We start from the raw sequence: 24748 nt of genomic DNA on the forward strand, positions 1-24748 counted from the left end.
TGAAGCCTTCTCCTTCTGTTAGTTTACTGAAGCCTTTCTCCTTCTGTTAGTTTATTGAAGCCTTTCTTCTTCTGTTAATTTACTGAAGCCTTTCTCCTTTTAGTTTACTGAAGCCTTAATCCTTCTGTTAGTTTACTGAAGCCTTTCTCCTTCTGTTAGTTTACTGAACCCTTTCTCCTTCTGTTAGTTTACTGAAGCCTTTCTCCTTCTGGTAGTTTACTGAAGCCTTTCTCCTTCTGTTAGTTTACTGAAGCCTTTCTCCTTCTGTTAGTTTACTGAAGCCTTTCTCCTTCTGGTAGTTTACTGAAGCCTTTCTCCTTCTGGTAGTTTACTGAAACCTTTCTCCTTCTGTTAGTTTACTGAACCCTTTCTGCTTCTGTTAGTTTACTGGACCCTTTCTTCTTCTGTCTGTGTATCAAAGCAATTTTTCCTTCAAAGTTGCACCAGTAGGAAGGGATGGAGAGTGATCTTAGCCTTTCTTCATTAATCTCTAGGGCTGTATCAGGATGATGGCTACAGGTTTACATTGTACATGTATCTTGGGGATGGGGAGAGGGGGCGTTTTTGTAGCCTTTCTTCCTCATCACATCATGGTTTACCATTATGAAGCAGGGGTACACAACATCTGTGTGAGGAATACCACAGTCTGTCTTTTATGGGAGGTCAGTGGGGTAGCCTAGTGGTTAAAGTGTTCACTCGTCACGCCGAAGACCAGGGTTTGATTCCCCAAATGGGTACAATGTGTGAAGTCCTTTCTGGCGTCCACTGCCGTGATATTGCTGGAATATTGCTAAAAGCAGCTTAAAACCAAACTCACTTACTCATTCCTTCTCTGGGTGTACTAATAAGAAGAAAGGATTATACCATAGTATGGCTCCTCTGGATATACAGACATTACGATAGGAGTGTACTTTAGTCCTATGTTTTGAGACTTTATGTCTTTAGTCTGTGGGTTAAGAGGGAGATGATCTTTAGTCGTTCTTCTTTCAGGAGATGTACTGTCATACAAAGGATGTACACTACGCTCTTTCTTCAGGATTTGTATACTGAAAAGGCTTTGTACACACCAGAATTAGAGTTTCTGCTTCATTGTAAATAGTACAATCATGAATACATTGTGTCCAGTGACAGCAGAAGTATTCATACTCATTCAAATGAAAGTTCTCTGCATCTACATTTTTGAGAAAATCATGTTAGTGTCAAATTATACAGCTGTTGTAAGTTATCTTTCTCCTTGGCAACTCTGATTTAGCACGTATCCCTTTGTACTTACACACCTTCATCTCTAAGGAAGACTTGGAACGTACACTGCACGAGATAACATGTATCCTAGACCCTTAGTGTACATACTGATTCCTAATGCATCAGTAAGTCACATGACTTGTAAGTTGTTGGTGATTGGACACTTCTCCTGATGACTAGTCTTCTCCCATGTGTGTTAATATATGTGTAATTACCCAGGATAAGGATGCACTGTGAAGTGCATCTCATGTACACAAGCAGTCAATGCCCATGAACACTGAAGAACCTTTGTGTAAATAATCATGTACATTGCCTGACGGGGCAAGGCTGTGAAGCTAGTTCCTTGTGGCTGATACTGTGCTGTTTGTTTTGTCTGGAATTCATGTATATAATTTGAAAGGGTAGTTACACCCAACGTCATTGTTTCAGTAATTTTCATGCTATTATCTTATTTCTGTGATTTTTGTCTGTTTGTATTGTTGTTTGTTGAAGATTTCTTTACAGATATTACAAAATGCACTTCACGTGATTTGACATGTGAAATAAGTTTGACAGGAGACACGTTTTAGAGAAAAACATCAGTAGGCATTTGAAAAGGAAAAGGAATAAGTTTGGATAAGATGATGAAATTTGTATTTAATGTAATTAGAGATTCTTGAAATAATCATTTAAGAACAATGTGACAAAAAATTATAGCCAAAATAACTTTCAATGAGAAATATTTAGGCTGACAAGATGATATTTTGCTGAAATGAGACATAAAAAGACGTGTTATAATCATCTATGTGTGCCTGTGCCATGCTCAACAGACTCTGCATGCGTGCACTCCATGCAGTGCAGTTTGCACCACCTTACACTTTAGCCACATGAATACATTTACTTGTATCTTTCAGTGTGCCCAACTACCCGTGAAAAATTTGCTAAGAGCCAATTATATTTTTCTGTGTGTTGGCCTTTATGTAGGGTGGTTTCGACAAAATGCAGTGTAATGTATTCAAGTTAAGGTCGTGTCAACCAATTTGAAAAAGTCAAGTGGTTATAAATCATGGTACATATAGCCTATTCTTTATCACAGTCTAAATATACAGATGTCCATGTTATTTATGAATGTAATATGGTTAGTTATGTGTATTGGTATAATGAGTATGTATGCAATAGGATGTGAAATAGTAGGTTCATTGCTTTCAGAGAGGGAAGTTTGTGAAAAGTAGAGAGAACACAACAGGGCGAGGACAGCAACATTGTTCAACACAAGCCCCACACATTCTAGTTTCAGGGAAACAGTAGGCGGTCAGGGGTAATGACCTAATGCTAATAGAATACCATTATAGCCAGTCAAATGCTTGGGTAACACATGCATTTTCTTTATTTATGTTTGAATTTTAATAGTTGCTCAGAATGTAAAATACAAGGTTAACCATGCATAATAACATATGGCCTGTAAATATTCGTGTACTGTATTTATAAATGGACTTCCTATGCAGTCATGGGATACTGAAAATTAGGCCACATACAAAATTGAAAGATCAAGATTTATCATTTAATTTTTGTCTATAACATAAGGGATTAAAGCAAGATGGTGGCTGATCTCCATGCTGCCCCACCAACTGTCTCCTGAAGTGATGGCTACATAGTGTCGCAATCTCCAGTACCAGATGGGTGTGTTTGGCTGTTGTCACTAAACCACACAGGTCAGCATGTTGAAGTGATATCTGCATAGTGTCACAATCTCCAGTCCCAGATGGGTGTGTTTGGCTGTTGTCACTCAACCACACAGGGCGGCATGTTGAAGTGATGGCTACATAGTGTCACAATCTCCAGTCCCAGATGGGTGTGTTTGGCTGTTGTCACTCAACCACACAGGGCGGCATGTTGAAGTGATGGCTACATAGTGTCGCAATCTCCAGTCCCAGATGGGTGTGTTTGGCTGTTGTCACTCAACCACACAGGGCGGCATGTTGAAGTGATGGCTACATAGTGTCACAATCTCCAGTCCCAGATGGGTGTGTTTGGCTGTTGTCACTCAACCACACAGGGCAGCATGTTGAAGTGATGGCTACATAGTGTCGCAATCTCCAGTCCCAGATGGGTGTGTTTGGCTGTTGTCACTCAACCACACAGGGCAGCATGTTGAAGTGATGGCTACATAGTGTCACAATCTCCAGTCCCAGATGGGTGTGTTTGGCTGTTGTCACTCAACCACACAGGGCGGCATGTTGAAGTGATGGCTACATAGTGTCGCAATCTCCAGTCCCAGATGGGTGTGTTTGGCTGTTGTCACTCAACCACACAGGGCAGCATGTTGAAGTGATGGCTACATAGTGTCACAATCTCCAGTCCCAGATGGGTGTGTTTGGCTGTTGTCACTCAACCACACAGGTGTCACAATCTCCAGTCATGTTGTTTGGCTGTTGCCAACTCAACCACACAGGGCTGCAGTGATGGCTACATAGTGTCACAATCTCCAGTGTCTGTTGTCACTCAACCACACACAATCTCAGTCCCAGATGGGTGTGTTTGGCTGTTGTCACTCAACCACACAGGGCGGCATGTTGAAGTGATGGCTACATAGTGTCACAATCTCCAGTCCCAGATGGGTGTGTTTGGCTGTTGTCACTCAACCACACAGGGCGACATGTTGAAGTGATGGCTACATAGTGTCACAATCTCCAGTCCCAGATGGGTGTGTTTGGCTGTTGTCACTCAACCACACAGGGCATGTTGAAGTGATGGCTACATAGTCTCCAGTCCCAGATGGGTGTGTTTGGCTGTTGTCACTCAACCACACACAGGGCGGCATGTTGAAGTGATGGCTACATAGTGTCCCATGGCTGTTGTCACTCAACATGTTGAGTGTCACAATCTCTCCAGTCCCAGATGGGTGTGTTTGGCTGTTGTCACTCAACCACACAGGGCAGCATGTTGAAGTGATGGCTACATAGTGTCACAATCTCCAGTCCCAGATGGGTGTGTGTTTGGCTGTTGTCACTCAACCACACAGGGCGGCATGTTGAAGTGATGGCTACATAGTGTCACAATCTCCAGTCCCAGATGGGTGTGTTTGGCTGTTGTCACTCAACCACACAGGGCGGCATGTTGAAGTGATGGCTACATAGTGTCACAATCTCCAGTCCCAGATGGGTGTGTTTGGCTGTTGTCACTAAACCACACAGGTCAGCATGTTGAAGTGATGGCTACATAGTGTCACAATCTCCAGTCCCAGATGGGTGTGTTTGGCTGTTGTCACTCAACCACACAGGGCTGACATGTTGAAGTGATGGCTACATAGTGTCACAATCTCCAGTCCCAGATGGGTGTGTTTGGCTGTTGTCACTCAACCACACAGGGCGGCATGTTGAAGTGATGGCTACATAGTGTCACAATCTCCAGTCCCAGATGGGTGTGTTTGGCTGTTGTCACTCAACCACACAGATCAGCATGTTGAAGTGATGGCTACATAGTGTCACAATCTCCAGTCCCAGATGGGTGTGTTTGGCTGTTGTCACTCAACCACACAGGGCGGCATGTTGAAGTGATGGCTACATAGTGTCACAATCTCCAGTCCCAGATGGGTGTGTTTGGCTGTTGTCACTCAACCACACAGGTCAGCATGTTGAAGTGATGGCTACATAGTGTCACAATCTCCAGTCCCAGATGGGTGTGTTTGGCTGTTGTCACTCAACCACACAGGGCGACATGTTGAAGTGATGGCTACTTAGTGTCACAATCTCCAGTCCCAGATGGGTGTGTTTGGCTGTTGTCACTCAACCACACAGGGCGGCATGTTGAAGTGATGGCTACATAGTGTCACAATCTCCAGTCCCAGATGGGTGTGTTTGGCTGTTGTCACTCAACCACAACCACAATCTCAAGTCCCAGCATGTTTTGAAGTGATGGCTACTTAGGGTGTGTTTGGCAGTGTCACAATCTCCAGTCCCAGATGGGTGTGTTTGGCTGTTGTCACTCAACCACACAGGGCGGGTTGAAGTGATGGCTACTTAGTGTCACAATCTCCAGTCCCAGATGGGTGTGTTTGGCTGTTGTCACTCAACCACACAGGGCGGCATGTTGAAGTGATGGCTACTTAGTGTCACAATCTCCAGTCCCAGATGGGTGTGTTTGGCTGTTGTCACTCAACCACACAGGGCGGCATGTTGAAGTGATGGCTACATAGTGTCACAATCTCAAGTCCCAGATGGGTGTGTTTGGCTGTTGTCACTCAACCACACAGGGCATAGTGTCACAATCTCCAGTCAGATGGGTGTGTTTGGCTCACTCAACCACACAGAGGCGCATGTTGATGATCACATAGTGTCACAATCCCAGTCCCAGATGGGTGTGTTTGGCTGTTGTCACTCAACCACACAGGGCGGACATGTTGAAGTGATGGCTACTTAGTGTCACAATCTCCAGTCCCAGATGGGTGTGTTTGGCTGTTGTCACTCAACCACACAGGGCGGTGTCACAATCTCAAGTCCCAGATGGGTGTGTTTGGCTGTTGTCACTCAACCACACAGGGCAGGGTCACAATCTCCAGTCCCAGATGGGTGTGTTTGGCTGTTGTCACTCAATCACACAGGGCGGCATGTTGAAGTGATGGCTACTTAGTGTCACAATCTCCAGTCCCAGATGGGTGTATTTGGCTGTTGTCACTCAATCACACAGGGCGGCATGTTGAAGTGATGGCTACATAGTGTCGCAATCTCCAGTCCCAGATGGGTGTGTTTGGCTGTTGTCACTCAATCACACAGGGCGGCATGTTGAAGTGTGGTCACATTAGTAACAATGCAATACATGGTTGACGTCTTCACTCATCACATAATACACCAGGGTTTAATTCCACAGATGGGTCAGTGTTGGATGCCCATTTCCAGTGTTCCATGCTATGATAAAGTTGGAAGATTTCTGAAAACAGCATGAGATTGTACCTACTGACATGCTTTCCTTTGAACAACAATCATATATTTTATACATCTCATTCTTCAAAGTGAGAAAATATATCTATAAGTTAATAATGAATTGAATTTCAGACAGGTTTCAACTTTTGTATGGATGATTTTGTTGGTGTTTGTTATTTCTGTACGTTGCATCTGTTTACATGTGTCATGATGTAGAATGATTTACCATAAACACTTGATGTACCGGTATTCTTAACAAAAAATAAGTTTTGATAATGATACCTTAATTATGCTTTTACGTTTGAAATATGATTCCACTGGTTGCCATCATAATCAAATATTTATGTAATATTTTTTGTCTTATTTTTAGAATTGGGTTGAACCGTGTACAATTCACAAAGCACGTAGATCTCTTGTTCATTTGTTCCTTGTACCAGAGCAAAGCATAGATGAAACAAGTCCAATTGTCTTTTGAAGTTTGTATTTTAGATTGTAGCATATGTTTTATAGTCTGCCGTATAGAGGATGTATCAGAACAAAGACACATTTTAGATTTAATTATTTGAACCTGTGATATTTTTAGATGTTATGCTCTGTTTTTTTCCGCAAAAACAACATGTGTCTTAGACAGATTTTGCTAGCAAAGAATATTATGCATATGTGTATGTAATCTGTACATACTGTATATAGTACCTTAACTTATACACCTACGTTTCTCATAACTTAACCAATATATATGGCTGTACAAAAACACTCAGCTGGTTCTCGGACAGTGACTGAAAAATGTGTATGGAAGATGGCGAAAAACTATTTTTAGTAGTGGCCTAGCAGTGGATGAAAAGGAACAGACAGTGCTTGGGATGAAGTGTGGCAGGGAAATACGACACTTTATCAGCCTTCTGTTGACAATGGTCTTGCCTTTACATATACATGGTAAATATGCTGTCAATTTCTTCATATACCACTCCAAAGACGTTATGACAACTGATAGTTTCATAAGACTATAGTGAATATATCATGTTAATGGCAGAGTGACTATGGTCATATGAAAACTTGTGTTTTTTAACTGTTTTGTGTGGTGTATTATTCACTGTCAATAAACTCATTGACACACTTTTCAGGTTTAGGATTATATTCATGTATAGTGTGAAATGTTTGACTTTAAGTAGAATGGGGGTAAAATATGTGGGTTATAACTTGAATACACAAAGCCATTTAGAAAGTGGTCATCTTCTATATCCACCCTAGCTCAGTTCCTTAAGAAACTTGTATTACTCCTTACAGCTTCTAAAACAAACTGTTGATTTCCTTTGCGATCCTGTTTCCTTAAGTGTAACATACATCTATGATTAGCCAGCCTCAGGGCATACTTTATCATGGTACGTCTCCTGTCCCACCCTGGTTCAAACTCACATTATGATGGTAGTTCTTATTAGTAAATCTGTCTTACTCTGCTTCCAACTCACCCTACAATCATGCATCTCCTGTCCAAGAATTCTTCAAAGACACACTGTACAACTGCACCACTTCAAGGACGTACTGCACAATGGCACTGTTTTGTTACCTGGTGTATATACAATTAATCTTAGACCAAGCCCCTACCTAGTGTATGGTACAATTAACCTTGGACCATGCCCCTACCTAGTGTATGGTACAATTAACCTTGGACCATGCCCCTTGCCGGTTTATAGTACAGTTAACCTTGGACCATGCCCCTACCTAGTGTATGGTACAATTAACCTTGGACCATGCCCCTACCTAGTGTATGGTACAATTAACCTTGGACCATGCCCCTTGCTGGTGTATAGTACAGTTAACCTTGGACCACGCCCCTACCTGGTGTATAGTACAGTGAACATCGGACCATGTACACCTTGAAGGATGTATGTTATCGAGTATATATGGGCTGTAGGTATTGACAATATGACATTGTTAAATATATGTCAGAAGTAGTGTATATGCTTTGTAGGAACAAAACATGAAATGAAAAGAATCTATTAAAGGATAATATTTTTCATGTTTTTTGTTGTCATTTGAGAGTTGTCATTTTCATTTCAGACATTAAGGGCATTGCTGAATTACTGTGAGCCCTGCAGTCCAGCTGATCAAGTCTGTCATAGATGAACTAGTAATGTAATATATTGAGTGATGTCCCATGCAGGGACATAACAACACAGTCCACTCAGTCTCCTGAACCACTAACACGTCTCATACACTGTTCATTGGTTGCTGAAGCCCGAGTTTGAAGACTGATGAGAACATACGAAAGACCAAGGGACACATTTTATGGAACCCTTTTCAATGATAGATAAGACCAGTCCAGTATACATTTTTTTCTTTGGAAGGAGGCATGAAGAGAGGCAATTTGTGGCAAAGATAACCAGCATTGAGCTGTAGGCATTGTAGGAAAATTATTACTACAGCACATCGCCCGACAGGATCACAAACATGCCAATGCTTGCAACATATGTCTGTGTGCCTAATAACCTCTCATTATGCATCATCAAATGTCTCGTCTAGTTTGGCCTCCTGATTTCTCTTTGTGTGTAGCTGCGTATGGTGTGTTGTTTTTGTGGTACCGAACCACTATCTGAAGTATTGAAGGGTTGGCAGGCTCGCTGACTGGGTTGACACATGTCATCGTATCCCAATTGCGTAGATTGATGTTCCTTCTGTTGATTGTCTGGTCCAGATCCGATTATTTACAGACCGCCGCCATATAGCTGGAATATTGCTGTATTGCGTAAAACTAAACTCACTCACTCAACCTTGGAGTGTATATCAGACAACATGGTATTTAAGCATGTCGTGTTGTGTTACACTGAAATCCAATGTGGATATGTCAAGATAGAAATTATGGTTCTGTTAACCAATCCTCCTCAGCAGCAACCAGTTCTTGGTACTATTTACATCACTTACCAAACAAGTCTTTTAAGAATGGACGACTTAGGATAAAGATCACATCTTAGGCCACATGAAACATTAGTTTCAGTAGTCTTGTCCTTGTTTTAGAATCCAGAGACATGGTCAATGATCCTTTAACTATGTGTCAGAGAAGGTGACCTGTATCTCTCATGGGGAAGTAAAGAACTTAGGGGAATGAACTAGGCATGAATTGGTTTCACTGGGTTCCAAAGGTTCTGACTTTGATCATGAACATTCCATGTTCATCGCCTCTCATAGGAAATGTGTTTCGCGACTTGTAAGCACTGATGAGTCATGACCCCCAGATAGATGTTCACGAGGAATTGTTTCTATTGGTCCATAAGAGCAGCTTCTAGTCATTTCTAACTCAAGGAGAATGCCTATTGCTAATTACCAAGTTGGTGGCGGTATGGGTGTTGTGTTTTTGTGGTACTGGTGGTGGTTCGACGGACAAGGTGGTCGTCTTTCTCCCACGCTGAAATTCCTTCACTCGATGTTGTATTTTTTGGTTATACGATGGGACAAACGTGCCATAAACTGCTTGCAGCCATTCATTAACATTCTTTGCTGACTGACCAACCAGGAAAGCCAACAAAAACCCGCTCTATAATCACAACACCAACGTCAGTGCATGGGAGATGGGTACCCCAGAGACGACAATCAGCAAGTCATTGGGTTGAAGCAAGCCAAATCGGGAAGTATGGCTCAGAAAATGCAGGTCAATAGTAATGTAAGTCAACGTGAGCATAGCAGCAACCTAGATATGCCAGGTTCAAAGACCCCTGAGATCGTATCGTAAGAGCCAACTCCGATTACCATCTATTGTTTGTTAGACAAGCTGAAGGCCGTGGTAGAGATATCCAGAATGTTCTTTAGGAAAGACAGAAACCAAGTGCAGGAGCGCGAAGTCACTATTGTATAACTAAGGTATTTCTGCCCCAGTTTATAACAGCGACAAGCCTTGGTGCTTTTCCTTACACGGACAACGCTGTGCTGACAGCTTTGGTTTTCACTCAGCCGTTTTATTGCGCCAGGCCTTTCTCAGAGTGTGGTTCCAGGTGCCAATGGCCTACATCAATCGATTGGTGCACTCCATGCATAGACGCTGTGCTGGAGTTATAGCCGCTCGTGGTGGGCACACTAGATACTGAAGTCTGCAGTGAATGGACTGCAAACGAGTTATTCATTGATGTGTCAAGATATTGTACACTAAAAATGTTTTTGATCCGCTTGTTATGTCCATTTCTGTAATGATTTGATTACAGTGCCTATCTAATTTTGAATGCGTACTGACGTTTTTTTTGCTGCTGAGTACACACACACACACACACACACACACACACACACACATAACATATAGTGAGTGTTTTAAGTGAGTCTAAACTTTTGAAGAGAAGTATATTAAAGTTCATACCACAAGTAGAAATTGCCATGTACACAATGATTGAGTAGCCCCAATAGGACGTGAGTTTCAGGAAGAATGGACAGAGACTGTGGTAATGGCACTGTATTCTCGAAGGGTTTGAAAACCTGTGCTTTGATGCATCGTGAAAATCATTGCACATCATTTTCAGAGAGCACAACAACAGTTACTACCTTGTACCGAACAACTGAAGGCACCTCAGCGTCAAACCCATGGTTTGACGACCAAAGAATTATGGAAATTCATGGTCATGCTTGAGACTTAGTCAACACAACATCACGGTGCTAATGCTAATGGCGTCGGCCAAAGTGTGATCAGCATTTCCACAGATGCACACAATTTTGACGTATAACCGAAGTGGCGATGTTTAGTAAACTTTGACTTGTACACAAGAGGTGCCTGGGACAGAAAACTGCTGTTGCTGTGAACGTTAGTGGTAGGCAATGTCTGTACGTACAGGCCATTACCATAGTATGCATTGGCAGATTTCTTAAGTGTGTGTACCCATTATTTGTAAATTTAATTATCTTTCATGGACGTTAGTGACGCAATTTTTATAGAGAGGGTATCTCCACAATGGGAAGTGTGCGCGCGTTGCAGCTGTCCCTGTCCGAGTTATTTGGGCTGGGACAACAAACAATGGGACAACCAAGTTTGATGGTGGTTCCTGGTCATATGTATTGGTACAAATAAGACTAATGTAACGCTGGATGGATGACTGTCCCCTGCAGTTGTACCGGGAGAGTCCTTAATGCGCCGGTCCTGCTATACAAGCACACGTTCGAATAATCGAACCCGTGTCTTCGGCTTCAACCGCTGGGCTACTCCACCGCCTCTATTTACATAAATTATATTGAAACGACTCAGCTATAATATATATCGACTCAACTACACCTCCACCTCGCATGTCACTAGTTGTTAGTAATAGTACATGTATTCCAAATTTCATTCTTTCTAGGAATATGCTTTTATAGATAGAAGGTTCCTGGACATATTTATAACAGCGGCAATACTCTTGCCACATCAGCAGTCTCCTGGGCTACCATCATACCATCCGGTTTATCATGTGTCACCTCAGACTATCAGATGACACAGCTGCGTCCTCTAACACCTGTCAAAGTCGTTGATCCGATAGTGTTCCGCGTGACACGCTAAATCCTGAAATGCAGCAAAATAATTTCTATATAATACAAAACATTCTCTGCTCTAGTGTCTCTTTACGATTCGGGCTGTATTTTAAGCATACACGTGTATTGATGCATGACCATCTAACAGTGATGATACCAGTTATTACCGTATCCTGTGTCTTTGGGGGCATATATTCACAAGCACTCATGTTCACCTTAACCAGGTGTTCCCAAGCACTGGTGTTCACCTTACCCTGGTGTTCACCTTACCCCTGTGATCCTAAGCACTGGTGTTCACCTTACCCTGGTGTTCCCATGCACTAGTGTTCACCTTACCCTGGTTATTCTCTAGCACTGATGTTCAGCTTACCATATTGTTCCCAAGCACTGGTGTTCACTTTTCCCTGGAGTTCAAAAGCACTGGTGTTCATCTTACCCTGGTGTTCCCAAGCACTGATGTTCACCTTACCCTGGTGTTCCCTAGCACTGGTGTTCACCTTACCCTGGTGTTCAACTTAACCAGGTGTTCCCAGCACTGGTGTTCAGCTTACCCTGGTGTTCCCAAGCACTGGTGTTCACCTTACCCTAGTGTTCCCTAGCACTGGTGTTCACCTTACCATAGTGTTCCCTAGCACTGGTGTTCACATTACCCTGATGTTCAAATTAACCAGGTGTTCCCAAGAACTGGTGTTCACCTTACCCTGGTGTTCCCATGCACTGGTTTTCACTTTTCCCTGGTGTTCACCTTACCGTAGAGATCTTAAGCACTGCTGTTCACCTTACCCTGGTTTTCACAAGCACTGTGTTCACAGTAGACCTGATGTAAGACCTGATGTAAGTGGCCAGACAGTAGACCTGATGTGAGTGACCAGGCAATAGACCTGATGTAAGTGGCCAGGCAATAGACCTGATGTAAGTGGCCAGACAGTAGACCTGATGTAAGTGACCAGGCAACAGACCTGCTGTAAGTGACCAGGCAATAGACCCTGATGTAAGTGACCAGGCAATAGACCTGGTGTAAGTGGCCAGGCAATAGACTTGATGTAAGTGACCAGGCAATAGACCTGATGTAAGTGACCAGGCAATAGACATGATGTAAGTGGCCAGACAGTAGACCTGATGCAATAAACCTGATGTAAGTCCTGATGTAAGTGGCCAGGCAATAGACCTGCTGTTAGTGGCCAGGCAATAGACCTGATGTAAGTGACCAGGCAATAGACCTGATGTAAGTGACCAGGCAATAGACCTGATGTAAGTGACCAGGCAATAGACCTGATGTAAGTGGCCAGACAGTAGACCTGATGCAATAAACCTGATGTAAGTGGCCAGGCAATAGACCTGCTGTTAGTGGCCAGGCAATAGACCTGATGTAAGTGACCAGGCAATAGACCTGATGTAAGTGACCAGGCAATAGACCTGCTTTAAGTGGCCAGGCAATATACCTGATGTAAGTGGCCAGGCAATAGACCTGCTGTAAGTGGCCAGGCAATAGACCTGATGTAAGTGACCAGGCAATAGACCTGATGTAAGTGACCAGGCAATAGACCTGATGTAAGTGGCCAGGCAATAGACCTGATGTAAGTGGCCAGGCAATAGACCTGATGTAAGTGACCAGGCAATAGACCTGCTGTAAGTGGCCAGGCAATAGACCTGATGTAAGTGACCAGGCAATAGACCTGCTTTAAGTGACCAGGCAATAGACCTGATGTAAGTGGCCAATCAATAGACCTGATGTAAGACTTGCTGTAAGTGATCAGGCAATAGACCTGCTGTAAGTGACCAGGAAATAGACCTGATGTAAGTGGCCAGGCAATAGACCTGATGTAAGTGGCCAGACAGTAGACCTGATGTAAGTGACCAGGCAACAGACCTGATGTAAGTGACCAGGCAATAGACCTGATGGAAGTGACCAGGCAATAGACCTGATATAAGTCGCCAGGCAATAGACCTGATATAAGTGACCAGGCAATAGACCTGATGTAAGTGGCCAGACAGTAGACCTGATGCAATAAACCTGATGTAAGTCCTGATGTTAGTGGCCAGGCAATAGACCTGCTGTAAGTGACCATGCAATAAACCTGATGTAAGTGGCCAGGCAATTGACCTGCTGTAAGTGACCAGGCAATAGACCTGCTGTAAGTGACCAGGCAATAGACCTGATGTAAGTGACCAGGCAATAGACCTGCTTTAAGTGGCCAGGCAATAGACCTGATGTAAGTGGCCAGGCAATGCCAGACCTTATGTAAGTGACCAGGCAATAGACCTGATGTAAGTGGCCAGGCAATAGACCTGATGTAAGTGGCCAGGCAATTGACCTGATGTAAGTGGCCAGGCAATTGACCTGATGTAAGTGGCCAGGCAATAGACCTGATGTAAGTGGCCAGGCAATAGACCTGATATAAGTGACCAGGCAATAGACCTGATGTAAGTGGCCAGGCAATAGACCTGATATAAGTGACCAGGCAATAGACCTACTGTAGGTGGCCAGACAGTAGACCTGATGTAAGTGGCCAGGCAATAGACCTGATGTAAGACCTGCTGTAAGTGACCAGGCAACAGACCTGATGTAAGTGGCCAGGAAATAGACCTGATATAAGTGGCCAGGCAATAGATCTGATGTGAGTTGCCAGGCAATAGACCTGATGTAAGTGACCAGGCAATAGACCTGATGTAAGATCTTATGTAAGTGACCAGGTGTTTGTCATTGCGTAAAGCAAATCCTTAGAACTATTTAACCTCAGAGTTAAGAGCCTAATACAGGTGTAAATCAATATTACTTATGTTGGAATTCAATGAGCAGACGCTACAGACGATACCTGGGTTATATCATGACAAACAGTTTTAAAGTCCTCTGAAGGGTGACGACGAATATATTGCCGTTTTCAGCCAACAGGAGAAGGTCAACACTTGAAAGGAGTTCTACATTTGTACCGATTGTAAGCTATTCATATGACCATATATCATCCTATTTCTCTTGGAAAACGAAAGGTCGTTCGTGGAAACGCCTCAGGTTGCAGCTGTTCCAAGAATTGATTTGTCAACCAGGGGATCGAGGGCATGCAATCCGAATATGGATGTACACCCGTCCTGCTTGCCATCACCCAGCCTCCAGTAACACAAACCAGGCAAGTGTGGGGGCTGACTTAACTGGACACACGATACCCTAGAAGAACATTGAACAAACTTTTTTAAAGAATATTGTGACGTCCTTATACGTGTTGCCATGCCGATCGTATATATATAACGATCCACATGTACCGGGTATACAGGTTTGGCAAGCGTCGGACCTGTAACTGTACAAAGCAACACAGATATATTTGAGACTTCGACTAACATGATGGTGTAAGTTGAACACTGTCTCTCTTGAATATATAAACACTAAACGACATATAACTTCCTTGTGGTCAGCTGCCTGAGAGTCCACAACGATCAGTCCGGATCAAATGTGGTCATTACATCAACTGTCAGACCACTGGATGCAATGTCTTCCCACCGTGTTCAGTGTTATCGTACAGGAACTTATACCTATTACAATTTTGGAAATTTACAATTTTCTCGGTTTTGGTACATCCCCTTTTCGTCTGGTTTTGGCGGTATCTTAGATGTTTATCAACATGGTATCAATATAATATTTAAATATTTCCTCCAAATGCATGTAAATTCGGAATATGAAGAAGGCGATGGTTAACTCGTTTGGGTATTTGAAGCCACTGACGTGAGAACGAACAACCGTAACGACGTTGCCATGCCATGTAGTACATAATATGGATTATAGCATGCACAAATACCAAACCATCACAGTACATCCATTAAAGACAGTCATCGACCGTTCTTTCCAAACGCTGCTTGGTGTCATGCTGTGGCTTACATTATGTAGGGTTAGGTGCAGGCAAGTACTAAACTGTAGCTACAGTGATTAGCTGTTGTTATCGTTACGGCAGGAAATGCTTACCTGTTTCTCAAACATTCAGAGTAATCACTTACGTTAAATAATCATTTTGTGTCATTTTCGCCCCCATTTTGCCTTTTATGCATAGTGGAATCTGTTCTGGTACATAATACATGAACGAGACTGAGTCTCGCGTTGACGGTTTATAACACTGGTGTCGTGTGCAGAAAGTGGATATTGTGACCACGGTACGTGGTCCAGCCTTTGACTGCCGATGGCGTCCTTTACAAATTAATGGGAATAAATGCCATAATAAATGCATAACGTTGGAAGATACATTACATGTACATGTATAATGTTAGAAGACATAGTGCATCACACTCATCATCACGTTTCTTCCAAAGCAGTTAATATGTAAGGCATGTAAGATTAACTACTGTTTCATGATTCTTTTAATTCTCTTAACCCAGCCGCCATCGAGCTGGAATATTTCTGGGTGCGCCACTCACTCATTTTTTAACAACATTTGAGTAGTATGGAAATCTATCATAACTTTTCTAATTCCAGTGTGGGCGAATGAATCACACAGTCACATGTCTGTATAACTACCAGCCAAAATAAACGAAGGCAAATGTAACCTTGAACCTTATGGAAACTTTCGATGTTGAGTAACGTTGACAGACGTTGTAGTGTGTGTTGCCGACGTTGAAGACGTGTGACCAACTTCCTTGAAACAGATGCCCGGATTCTCAGAAGACTTGCCTTTTACACAGTATGACGCACTGGACACGGCAACGGCTGTGAAATTATTCTGTAATCCCAGGATACACGGATGTACAATACATAGAGGCATAATACTATACCGGGTAGTTGCGAAAGAGACAAAGTGACATAATTCGAGGTTATTTCTTAACACATAGAGATGATCCAATATTTGTATGTTTTTAAACAAATTCCAGTACCGGCCACTTAGTAGATTTTATTCGAAATGTCTGCAACGATTCTATAACAAACAGACATCACTGGTTATAACGGTAGTTCCTGTATCTGATAAAACAGATTCTAATGGGTGTAGAAGGCAAAATAGCTGTGAAAAATATGGGAATGGATAGCTGAAAAACGTGATGACACCCAGTTTTCCCGGAAAGGGCAAGCATACTTTGCCCTACCCGGTACCGCCACTCTTACAATCAGCACAAAACGACTAGAGTTTGCTGTCTGATGCCGCATAGCGGTACTCTTGCCATGCAAAGGCCAGTGAACACCCTAGATGAATGGTGGGCTAGAAAATGCAGGGGCACGATAGCACAGTTACTGATTTGATCAATGTTCAGTTAAGTATATGTTCAGTCCTTGTGCTCGAAAGAAAATCAAGACAAACGATTAAAAGATATGTTAGTTTTGCAAGCCCATTATCGAGACGTCGTTTTACTGCCCTATTTAAACGTTCACATTGTTCTCTACAGTGCTACCATTGTGCTCCGGTAATCTGATTCACCGTGCTTTCACTACTTGAATGCTTGTCCATTTTCTCTCACGTTAAGGTTGCAAAGGGACAAGCCACTCAACTGTAGATAGTGACGTTATATATCGAGGTGTCTTGTTTTCACTTTCCATACATCTATTTCCAGTACGCAGACTACGCAGGGAACTGGGAACGATTACCCTTTAATGTACATAAATACACAACGCCGTCATCTGAGCTCCGGATTTGTTGACCAAGACGTATGCGTGTCAGTATTCTGCATCAGATTTCAAGGGGCTTATGTAGTATTTAGTAACGATGTTAAAAGACAAAAGAGAAACTGACAGAAAGCCAAGACAGACAACTTCAGTAAAGCAAATTTGTCTTTTAAACCAAACCCTATGCAAACGGGGTTTTTTCATTTTGCCAAGCTGAAAGAAAAAATTGTCCTATTTTCATGACTAATCCTGAATTCAGAAAACCTTTTAAGATCTACCTGTGTCATTACCTGCACACTGTGTGGGCTGGATATTGTCTCACAACTTCACGCGGAGTGACCTGTGTTTGTACTTCCCATCATTTGTCACATGAAATTTCAGAGCTGAAATTTCTAAATTTGTAGAATGGTGTAAATCAAATATTTTATTTTTGAATGTGCAAAAAAACAAAGAAATGATCATAGATTTTAGAAAAGCTAAGTCAACAATAAATGCTGTAACTATTGAAGATAATGAAATCGAAAGAGTAACTAAATACAAATATTTGGCTACTGTCTTAGATTCGAAACTCTCCTAGAACGAAAACACTGAGAAAATATATAAAGTTGAAACATTTTAAAATCGACCAAACTATCATGATGTTATTTTACAAAACCTTTATTCAAAGTGTCATAAACTTTAATTTCTTGAGTTGGTTCGGGAACCTGTCTCTTCAGAATAAAAACAAACTTTCAAAAATCGTAAACACTGCGTCTAAAATTATTGGGCTTCCTATCGAAAGTATCGGCAGTTGTTATGAGCAGCAAATTTAAAATTACCTTCTGGACGCAGGCTGCGTATGCCGACTTTTAGAACAAACAGGGTTCGCCACACATTTGTTCCAGCTAGTATTAGATGCATTAACAACAAATTCTGTGAATGACTTGTCTTTTAATTGTCCAAATTCTATTCAATATCTATGTTTGTGTACTAAATTGATGTATTTATATCCTGATTATTTCATGATTACCAATTGCAATGTTATGTATGGCTGCTTTATGAATGAAAAACTGGAGAACGTATGATGCAAAACAAATTTCACTTGGGACAATAAAGAATTATCTCATCTTATCTTATCTATGATGAACTCGTCTCATGATCTGATGTCTTTCTTTCTTGCACACCTGTGCTTTAACTGCCCTACTATTTTTTATTGTGTTATCTGTAGGATCGGATCTGTTGACAATATGCAAGCGTGGGGCCGATATTGATTGGCAGGGACTGTATCCCTCCTTTAGGGGATTCCCCTGCGTCAGGTTTTGACACATGTATACATGTACATGTAGGGAAGCCTTCTAGCCTTATGTGTGTGGCCTCGTTAATCGTGTTTGTGTAGTGCCCGTTATCTCCAAGATGGCAAACAGCTACGTGAACAGAACTGATATGACAACTTCTGTTTCGCTCTTTTGCATCTAATCTCACCAGAGTGTCATGTCATATCAACTATATAAACACGATAGGTTTGTCGAGGAGTTTAAACCTTTTTGATGAGTGATGATATATCTGATACAAGAAGACACATCAATTAGATTCTAATCACCCAAACATATTCTTGTAACTTTCTCAATGTGCAAAAAATAAAGAAAACATTGTAAAAGGCACTGGCAACCAGCTACAGTGGAAAACTAATGTGCCATTCCATTGTGACGTCATGTATTCGTTGACGCCATGATCGTCTACCAAGCGATGTGATCAATTTAAACTATTTATCTCAGGAAATATCTCTTGATCTCCCCAAAACGATTTTTATGTAGAAGCTCAAAATATATTCATGAAATCCCGTATCATATATAAATAATGCATTGTAAGCATAGTATATCAACTGTTAACTAAAACAGTCGAATGATATGGTATGATCAGTTAAACACTTCCCAGAATACATATTGATGTTTCCATGAAACACGTAACGGTTGCTACTTCCTGGTCTACCTGCACGACGTGGGGAAACACCTATTACTATAAATAGCAGCATGGGCTCACTTCGCTCATGGCAAGGCTCAAAACGTTCTTGAGACCGGACATAGATAAAAATTGCGTTTACATCACTATTAGAAAAGTAAAACAAAACCTTGCACACTCCCATCATGCATTATTTTGATATAAATTATAATTATAAATGGATGGGCTAGCTTTTTCATGTGTTGAAGACGTTTCAGTAACTTTGATTATCACGCTTTAGTGGGATTATCTATGTTGTATAGACATGTTTATGTATTTATGGTACAAAGTGTAGATATTTGATTGTAAATGTTTATTGGTACCTTGGGTAGCATATATTGAGCTCTATATCCCAGTCCTCTCAGCTCCCCTTGTCGTTTAGTTACTAGTTTGCTAGTTGTGTTTTTTTTATTTTAGAAAACACAATCGCAGTTATTTCCTGGTGCTTTTAAAGGCTCCAACTGGCCAGGGCAGATTGTCTCCTTCGATGTCCGCACATCGGATATAAAAATCGGGACCCTTTCGAGCAAAGGCACTGCTATGCCCTCGTGGGTCGTTCTATTACTGACAGGTCAGGTCGAAACTTAGTTTCGCCAGAAGTATTATTTAGGGGGCGATTTTGGTGTTACCGATCTAAACGTATTTCCAGGGTGTTTTTATACCTGTTATTTCTAGTAATCCTAGGGTAACCAGATAGTTTAGGTCAGGTACCGTTTTATCGTTGGGACGGTCATGTCCACCCTTCTGGTCAAAGTATGTACTTTCTGGAAGTCTAGAAGTTCCTTGTTCTGTATGAGGGACGTTAACTGTCATCTTTACGCTTGTTAACTTGATTCTTAGAATGGGAGTAGTGTGTGCATTATTATGAAAATATAGGTTTATCGTGCTGCTGTCGTCAAAGTAGAAATACAGACGAATTGGATGAAAAAAGTGGATTGTGGCATAATTGGGAATGTAATAAATGACGTTTCAACTCCTTTACGTAAATATAACACTGATAAAATGTTGGAACAGAAGAAATAAGTTACGAGTGTGTCAGCCTTTGGCGGCCTTGATGGTAACACACCGCCCTCCGTTCACAGGAGAACCTGTCGGAACACTCTACCCAAAAGTCGTCACGATTGGTCAACGAGTAACTGCCTAAGTTCTTGCAAGGTCTGGGGTTGATTCATCTGCTGTCGTACTTGTCCCCCCAACTCATCCCAATTGTGTTTGTTCGGGTTCAAGTCTGGTGAAGGGGAAGGTCAGCCCATGACGTCAATACCGGCGTTACGTGAGCAGTTGCGCGTCAGTACTGCCGTAAGGGACGAAGCGTTGTCCGGTAATGCGTTTTCCTATTTAGCAAAATCTGTGTTTGTATTCCAGTGCACGTGCGATCGCAAAGCTGAGCACGTGATTCCACATAATTTCAGGCAAGTCATTTTGGAAGCGAATCGTATTGTTTTTTGTGGGATTTCCGTTCAAGTACATTTAGGCAGGTTTGTTCCGAATTGATAATATGTAAGGAAAACACTACGTAACAACCCATTCTAACATAATCATTCATAGCTGGCAGCACAGAGCTGATCTACATAATGTATGTACTATATGTAAAGTAGATATCATTTACGCTATATATCCCCTATATCATGTCGACCATGTACATAACATAGACCCTAGTCTGTCTCACAGTCCCTGAACCACATTATTTTCCCTACAGCCTAGCCTTCCCCGTAGTGCTAAAGCCCTAAACGAAGTGTCTCTAGGGCTCCTTTTCAATTTAAATAGGCTTGTTTGTTACTATCAAAATTATATATATTCAGAGACTAAGCCTTAGTCTACATAGACCCACATGTCAAGCGTATCCCAAACATCCGATAAATTCCTTTAGAGCATCCATATCCTTTGTATCATATAAACCTAACGTATCGTGTATATGATACAGATCCTATATATCACGGAGAACATGTATGTCTTGTATATCACACAGACCCTATGTATCATGTATGTCAGGCAAAACCATTATATAGTTATAATAATTATCTGTATATCATGTAGACGTCATGTATCAAAACACTCTATAAATCATCAATATTGTAGACCCCATATATCTTGTAGTACATATATATCAAGCAGATCTATCCTCTATATAAAGTAGCCTACATATCTTGTATACCCTGTTTGTCATTATACCCTAAAGACCTCCAGATCATGTATGACATTTACATTCTATTGATCACGCCGACTCTATATATACATCATGCACATCCTAGGGGGGCACAGGTACCCGGTATCTCAAGTGGGGGTTACAATGACCCACTCGGGGACTCGGTTACGTCATGGCCTCACGACTGCGTGGATTATTGCTTTCAATATCAATCACTCGATTATCTGGTCCAGACTGGATTATTGCCAGGTCGCCGTAACACAAATAACAACCTACTGCATGCGGCGTTAAGCATCAACCTACAGTCGATACCGCCTACATGTACTGTGTAGACAGTGACTCCACCCATGGCGTATCTAAGCACCCAGTCTGAACAACCGGACCAGCCTCAGCAACGCAGGCCTCACAAGTCAATATAAGTCTGATGCAATAGTTACAAAAATTCGAACTTTTCCATGATCAATAATATTGCACTGGCTGACAAGCTAAGAGAAACAGGATGCACCACACAAATACAGTAGGCCTATCGCTTTATCTACATCTGTGTGTAATAATGGCTGCGTACACAGACGGAGCTCGCTTTCTCAAACATGATGTCGGACTATGTTCACGCTGAGCATCTAGTTCCGAATGTATGCAGTCATATCCCCAAATCATGCTTTGTATACGACTGAGAGTTTGTTCGTCATGACACGGGCTGATTTCATAAGCATCAAAATTAGAACGTACATGTCCCTTTTAAGTATAATGACCATATATGGTGTCAAGTTCCTTGGAATCGCTGCTCTCAAGCACGAATTTTACTACCAGTTCGACTGAACATAAATATAGGGATGTGATTCGAACGTTGAAGCGACGGGTTTGTTCACACAGGCGAAAAGTTATAGCAACAAAAAGCATATAATATTATATTTCTCAATGTATAATGTTCTGACACACGAAAGCCTCATGCTGCCACTTTTGTACCACAAAATATTTTTCAGCGAAAATTCTCGTTGCTGCGGGGCGGTGGGGTAGCCTAGTGGTTAAAGCTTTGGCTCGTCATCCCGAAGACCCGGGTTCGATTCCCCACATGGGTACATTGTGTGAAGCCCATTTCTGGTGTCCCCCGCCGTGATGTTGCTGGAATATTGCTAAAAGCGGCGTAAAACCTAACTCAGTCAGCCAGTCAGTCAGTCAGTCGTTGCTGCGAGTATTTTCTCGTTACTTCAATTATTTTTTCGTTGCTTCGATTAATTTATCGTTGCTGCGAGTTTCTTTGAAAAACAAGAAATTTCGAGTACTCACTCGTTTCTACGAGTATGTTTTCGTTACGTCAATTATTTTTCGTTACTTCGATTAATTTATCGTTGCTTCGAGAATTTTCTCGTTCCTTCAACTTTCTTTCAAAAACTTGAAGTAACAAGAAAATACTCGAAGCAACGGGTAAATACTTGAAATTTCAAGTTTTCGAAAAACAAATGTACAAACCCTGTCTTAAAGTAAAATTCCTAGTGTATGTCATTTAAGACGAGTGTTCAACGTTAACTTGTACAGTATACTTCCTATACCACTGTCGCCAGCCACGGAGGTTGTTTGGTGTTAATCGACATGCACACTAATTCGTACACATTGCATTCCGTCTACCTCTCATATCATCGAGTTTCGGCGACGTTTTTGAGCATGATGATAACATTTGTAATGTATGGATAAATTCCAATGCATAATGTCTTTTGTCCGGGTATTTATGACCATGCTAGTATGAAATGACGTGTGATTAGTTTGATTATGTATACGTGAACGCAACAAACGAAACAAACTACGCATTAAATTCAGAAATCACCAGGCAAATAAATGTCACGTGGTAAAGTTCGGTCACATGGTGTTGCTATTTTCAAAGAGCTCGCACTTATTTCTAAGAAGCACCTGTGTGGCTCGATAAGGTAAAACTGATTTCCTTGTCAGTATTTACCAGGAAAAGCATATCCTAGACATGGTATGTACATGAGGACGAATACCGTTTCCAGTAATACACAGAACCGCTTGTTTCTTCAAGTGGACTTTGTTCACAATGCGCCGTTTATTGTCAGTGCCATTGCTTTTATAACAGAGAAGTTGGTTTTGTTGGAAGATGACGGTTCCACGTAAAAATAATCAAACACCCGGATCCGCTTACTGTTCATATAACATGTTATAAAGATCGGAGTTAACATTGTGTCACCTGATCAAAGGGTTTCGTCTGGCAAATATATACACGATCCAACATCCGTATCCGCTTACTGTACATGCCACGTAGAAGATTAGTGGCGTGACATGTTGAAGATGAGTGGAGTGACATTTAATGTCGAAAAGGCCATTCCACTATAGCTTTAGGGTGTTGTATATATTGCCGACACAATCGGTAATTATTGTGTTATGACAGACACCGCCATATATACAGACATAAGCCGTACAGTAAGAATATTGAAAGTTATGGCTATTGTTCCTCAATGTTAATTTAGCTATGCAGCTACTATACTTTAAACACACTCCATCTGTTTGTTTGGGCATACTTGTGTCAACACGCACACGTCGACTGCGTGGATTATTGCTTTCAATATCAATCACTCGATTATCTGGTCCAGACTGGATTATTGCCAGGTCGCCGTAACACAAATAACAACCTACTGCATGCGGCGTTAAGCATCAACCTACAGTTGATACCGCCTACATGTACTGTGTAGACAGTGACTCCACCCATGGCGTATCTAAGCACCCAGTCTGAACATCCGGACCAGCCTCAGCAACGCAGGCCTCACAAGTAATATATATGTTACACATATTCGAACTTTTCCATGATCAATAATATTGCACTGGCTGAAAAGCTAAGAGAAACAGGATGCCACACACAAATACAGTAGGCCTATCGCTTTATCTACATCTGTGTGTAATAATGGCTGCGTACACAGACGGAGCTCGCTTTCTCAAACATGACGTCGGACTATGTTCACGCTGAGCATCTAGTTCCGAATGTATGCAGTCATATCCCCAAATCATGCTTTGTATACGACTGAGAGTTTGTTCGTCATGACACGGGCTGATTTCATAAGCATCAAAATTAGAACGTACATGTCCCTTTTAAGTATAATGACCATATATGGTGTCAAGTTCCTTGGAACCGCTGCTCTCAATCAGGAATTTCACTACCAGCTCTACTGAACATAAATATAGGGATGTGATTCGAACGTTGAAGCGACGGGTTTGTTCACACAGGCAAAAAGTTATAGCAACAAAAAGCATATAACATTATATTTCTCAATGTATAATGTTCTGACACACGAAAGCCTCATGCTGCCACTTTTGTACCACAAAATATTTATTCAAGGACAATTCTCGTTGCTGCGAGTATTTACTCGTTGCTTTGAGTATTTTCTCGTTACATCAATTATTTTTTCGTTGCTTCGATTAATTTATCGTTGC

The sequence above is a fragment of the Haliotis rubra genome, unplaced genomic scaffold, assembly GCF_003918875.1.
Source record: "Haliotis rubra isolate DU_JTF1 unplaced genomic scaffold, ASM391887v1 Scf304, whole genome shotgun sequence".
NCBI classification, from domain to species: Eukaryota; Metazoa; Mollusca; class Gastropoda; order Lepetellida; family Haliotidae; genus Haliotis; species Haliotis rubra.